The sequence below is a fragment of the Stegostoma tigrinum genome, chromosome 14 (assembly GCF_030684315.1).
Source record: "Stegostoma tigrinum isolate sSteTig4 chromosome 14, sSteTig4.hap1, whole genome shotgun sequence".
NCBI lineage: Eukaryota > Metazoa > Chordata > Chondrichthyes > Orectolobiformes > Stegostomatidae > Stegostoma > Stegostoma tigrinum.
The window spans coordinates 23,852,181-23,858,180 of NC_081367.1; positions in this window are offsets into that span (position 1 = coordinate 23,852,181).

Here is a 6,000-nt window from a genome sequence, read left to right on the forward strand (position 1 = left end):
GGTCTAGGCCCGAAACGTCAGCTTATGTGCTCCTGATATGCTGCTTGGCCTGCTGTATTCATCCAGCTTCTCACTTTGTTATCTTGGATTCTCCAGCATCTGCAGTTCCCATTATCTATGCTTAGCTGGTGCTGAGAGTCCAAAGTGTGGTACTTTTTGCATATCTTCATGGGGTTTATGGTTTTTTATATTAACTTTGTACTCGTGTGAGGGTGTATCCAGGAACGTGAGCTTGATATTTGCGCAGGTTTCAGAAGACACCGTTTTGCTTATTAAAGCGATTTTCAGGAAAGTAATGCCAGCGCAGTGGCTCAGAGGTCAGCACTGCTGCCTTGTGTCGAGTTCAATTCCAGCCATGAGTGTCTGCCTGGGTTTCCTCCCAGAGTCCAAAGATGTGCAGGTTTGGTGGATTACCCATGCTAAATTGTCCGTAGTGTCTAGACACATGCAGGCCAGGTGGATTAGCCACGGTAAATACGGGGTTACTGGGTAAGGGTAGGATGCTGTTTGGAGCGTCAGTGTAGACTCGCTTGGCTGAATGATCTCTCTTCCGCGCTCTTGAGGATTCTGTGATTCTAGTGTCGTGTTGGTGGAGGATTACCTGTATTTGTACTTTAACCAATGTACGTTCTGGGCAGAGAGATGGGAAATTTCCTTAAAGGAAAGTTAACGGAGTTATCTACACCCTATTTACATCAAGTCGCACCTGCCAATTAAATTTGAGTCCATTTGTGCTGAGGATGGAATACTTCATGGAATCTCTTCCATTCCAAGCACTGAAAGATTTCCCCAACTTGGTTCACAGATGGATATGTATAATAAGAACGTTTGAGGAAATATGCCTACTACTTAACGTGTTTAAACTGGGAGAAAGTTAAAATCTGTGAAGCCGGCCAGGAGAAGACCACCTCAAGATTATTTGGCACCACTAATTTGTAAACTGTTCACTCGCCTTCTGTTTGTTAGTGAATATGTTTCGCTTTTCTTGCAGCTTTAATGCACCGTGTGCGCCGAGTCTATCCTCGTGTTTAAAACAGTGCCAAGTCCAAAGAGCGGCAGAAGTGAGAGAAGGCTCATTTACAATCTTAGAGAAATGACCCCCGCGGCTCGCGGGTTCTTGTAAATGCGGATAATCTCCTTTCCTGGGGAGGGAAGCAGTGACGACAACAGAGTCCCCCTCTGACCGCAGACACTGCCGACATGGTGCTAAGTGTGAGAGAGGTGACGCATTTTGGCAAACTGTTGAGAAATATTCTTATTACTCCAAAACAATAGCTAAAGAAATGCGTCAGTGTTTGCAAGAACACGGTGCATGAATATACTACGAAGCCCAAATAAGCCTACTCCCTCATTAATTATCACAGTTGATGTTTCTGCCTCAACTCCATCTTTACGCATTCTCCATGTTCCTCCTTTCGAGAAATTAAAATGTTGGTGTTAGTTTTGAATAATTCATCAACGGCAACGATAATCTTCAGGGATGGGAATTTGCAAGTATTAGCAACCAGCTGAATGCCAAGACAGCTCTCTTCATTCTCGATTTTAAATAATCGACCCCAAATTCTAGATTCCCCAGCCTGAGAAAGCTATATAAAGCCTTTCAGAAGCGGGAGTAAAAAGTGAAAGGGTTACAGAAACTCAGCAGGTCTGACAGCACCTGTTGAGAGAGAAGCACAGTTAATGTTTCCAATCTAATAACTTCTTCAGAATACACCTGCAGCTCCAAAGAAGCCATTGTAGTCCTAATCTCTGTTTCTCTCTAGACAGGTGCTGTTAGACCTACTGAGTTCCTCCAACAATATCCGTTTTCTTTTACAAAAGTCAGACCTGCAGTATTTTGCTTTTCCTTTCTGAACAGTGTGTTTCAGTGACATCAGGTCCCAATCTCCTAAATTCTGGAGAGTATAGCACTTTCTCCATTGTCTTCAAATGACAGGAACGCATCTGCACAGATTGCCAAATAACATCTCACCTCTCTTTTAACACTATGCCGAAAACACTCATCCGCTCAGAAACCATGAACTTGCACAATGCTCCCTCCAGTGCAAGTATATCTTTCTTTAAATATATAACTGCAGCTGATATTCCAGTGTTGTCTTACCCAATCCCTGAACAATTTTAGAGACAATAAATCCTTGCTCTTGTAACAATTCCCTTACAATAAAGACCAACATGCCATTTGCCTTTCTAGTTAATTGTTATAGCTGTAAGCTAACTTTATGTTCCTTGAACATTTGCACCTAGAACTTTCTAAATATCAATATTTAAAAGTCTTGTTGCCTTTTCGCACCAGCAAAACAAATAACCTCACAATTTGCAGCAACATATTTCATTTGTGATCTGTTGTCATCCATTTAACTTGTCTATGTCACTGTAGTCTTTTTGTAATTTTTATAGCTTATATTTCTACCTAACTTTGTATCATCATAAAATTTCAATGTATTGCTATATCAATGATGCTGAGGTTGCGGTGGCCCAGAACTTCAAGTTCCTACGAGTAGATATCACCAAAAAGCTATCCTTGTCAATCCATGTTGATGCTGCAGTCAAGAAACCACCCCTGCTTCCTCAGAAGGCTAAAGACATTTCGCATGTCCACAATGGCTCTTACCAATTTTTTTTGATAGATGCAACATAGAAAGCATCCTATCAAGGTGTATCACAGCTTGGTATGGCAAACACACCACCCAACACTGCAAGAAATTATAGTGTTGTAAGCATAGCCCAGTCCATCACAAAAATTAGCCTTCCTTCCATTGATGCCCTATAGACTTGCTGCTGAGTCAGGAGAGCAGTCACCATAACCAAGGACCCCTCCCACTCCAGTTATACTCTCTTTCCTCAGGCAGAAGATATAAAAGTTGGAAAACAGATCCAAACAGATTTAAGAACAGCTTCTGTGATAGTGGGAACTGCAGATGCTGGAGAATCCAAGATAACAAAGTGTGGAGCTGGATGAACACAGCAGGCCGAGCAGCATCTCAGGAGCACAAAAGCTGACGTTTCGGGCCTAGACCCTTCATCACCGATGAAGGGTCTAGGCCCGAAACGTCAGCTTTTGTGCTCCTGAGATGCTGCTTGGCCCGCCGTGTTCATCCAGTTCCACACTTTGTTATCTTAAGAACAGCTTCTTCCCTGTTTTATCAGATTTACGAATGGACCTCTCAATATATCAGGGTTGCTCTTTCTCTGCAGTTGTAACATTGCATTCTTCAGTCTGTTCTACCACCCTGATGTACTTATGTAGGGTATGCTTTTTCTGGTTAACACACAATACAATACCTTTCACTGTATCTCTATATATGACAATAAGCCAATCAAATCAGTCTTGTAAACTGTAAATAGCTGAGCTTTAAAAGCAACGATCCTTGCGACACTATACTAATTGCAATCTGCCAGGTTGGAATTACTTGCCCATGGCTTTGTTTACTTTCTGTCCATTAACTAACTCTCCATTCATGCTAAGAGATTATCACAATAATATAAGCTCTTTTTCTTTATGTTAAACTTTTATATGGCAATGTACTGAATGGCTTTTGGAAGTCAAAATACATCACATTAGCTTGTCTTTTTATGCTAATGTTTAAAACCTGAATGCATTTGTGAAGCATGTCACATTATTCATAAAGGCATGTTGAATCTGTCTAATCACACTATTTTTTAAGCACTTTTTGTAAAATTTTCTTAATAATAGACTCCAGCATTTTCCTGATGACTGATGTTAGGTATTTAACTTCTTGCTTTCTACCTGTCTCTTTTCTTGAAGTCAGGAGTCACGTTTGCTTACTTCTAATCCAGAGGAACTATTCTAGAATCTAGAATATTGTGGAAAATGATAATCAGTGCATCCATTATCTCGACAGCAAGTTCTTAGGTCCTAGTAGTTTTTCATTGCTGGTCCCTAAGTTTTAATAGTTTCTAATCTCTGTTCTTTTTTCTCTACTCCTTAATTTGCTCACTCCTAATAGCCCTTGGTTGCCTTCTTGTTTCTGATTTGTAACTTCTGCCATTTGACAGTGCAAACAAACAAAAAAAAATTTCTTCAATATATCCTGCCATTTCCTTATTCCTATCATAATTTCTCTGGCCTCTGCCTTTAAGTTAAAGACATTTGCTTAGCTGTTCTCCTTTGAATATGCTTTTATAACTTTAAAAATCCATTTCATATTGCTGGCTCATTTACCTCATCATTCTGTTTTTGTTTTCCTTCTTATTAACTTTTCAATCATTTACTGATTTCTAAAACACTTACAGGTTTAATCCAATTCTTTGAAATATTAAGAACATTTTATTTTAATTACTATTCAGAACTTCTCCAGTAAGCCACATATGGATCTTTCTCACTGACTTTTGTTTTGAAAGGAGTCTACCTTGAACATTTGAATAGTTTCTTTACATGTTTCCCATTTGTTGTTTATTGGCAAAGGACTTCATCTGTTTACCCAATCAACCTCAGCCAATTCCCTCTCATAATTTATAAAATTCACTGCATTTATGATTACAGTTCCTATTTAGGACTGCAATTTGTTTCTCTCAAAATTAATATGGAATTAAATTGTATTATGATCCTTTAAATTGTATTATGATGCTTTTTTCCCAAAAATAAATTTATCACAAGATTATTAATTAATCCTGCCTCATTACAGGATAACAAATTTAAAATGGCTTTATGCATCGTTGGTTTCATAATGTGCTGTTTTCTGGAAGTTATTGCAAAAGCATTCTACAAACTCAACTTCCAGACCACCTTGGTCAGTCCACATGAAGATCAAAGTGCTTCAATAATGTTACATTGCCTTTGTCACAGGTTCTACTTGCATATTGATTAATACTCTGTCCAATTTAGTGACATCTCTTAGAGAGCCTCTAAATCACTCCCTTAACATAAAAAAATTGAAAGAAAATCAGAAGCATAAACAGAAATTTCTAGAGAAACTGAACAGGTCTGGCAGCATCTGTCGAGAGAAATCAGAGTTAATTTTGTGATCAAGTGACCCTTCCCCAGAGGTATAGTCTACTAGATTAAGAGTAGTTCAGGTAAATTACCTTGGAATGGTAAGGAGGGAAGAAGTAAATGGGCGGGTGTTACACCTTCTTTTATTGCAAGGGAAGATGCCGTGGGGATGTGGGGAGCTTTTGAACTGGAGGAGGAGTGGACCATGGTGTCCTGGAGGGAATGCTCCCTCTGGAATGCTAACAAAGAAGGAGAGGGGAATACAAGTCTGGTGGTGGCAATTCCACTGGAGGTGGCGGAAATGATTACTACTGCTGTTTTGGATGTGAATGCTAGTGGGTCCTGACGAGCGAGGAAAGCAGTATCGATGATATCATCAACGTACCAACGAAAGAGTAATGGGAGAAACCTGATTACCCCATAAAGAGACAGACATAACTGGGGCCCATGTGGTACCCTTGCCCACACCTTTGATCTGAAGGAAGTGAGAGGAGTTCAAAGTGAGGACACGCTCAGCCAGGCAGAGGAGGGGGCAGTTCAGGCCTTTTTAACTTGAAAGAAGCAGAGAGCCCTGGACCATACCAATTGACTTGTAAAGGGATTACATGTCAATGGTAAAGAAGAAACAGCTGAAGCCTGCAAACTGAAAATCCTGAAATGGATGTAAAGCAACAGAGGAATCCTGGATATAAGTCGGGAGGGATTGGATAAGGGGAGAAAAAAATCAAATTGAGGTGGGAAGAAATGAGTCCTGTGGGGCACAATGGGCTGAATGGCCTCCTAAGCCATAACACTTCTATGATTTTTTAATTCTCTATATGGGCCTTATTTGCAGATGCACAATTGCTATTTAGTTTTGTTTCTATCTATTCCACTTTGGTTGTCTTTCCTAAATCTCTATGCTGCACTACAGTCTGGAATTTTTCTTTAAATTTCTCAGTCTCCTTTCCACTGACTCCACAACTGATCTCTTTTAATTAAAAGTCCATCCATACCCCTAATTATAGGATTCAGTAGGACACTGGTCACAGATCAGTTTACATTGA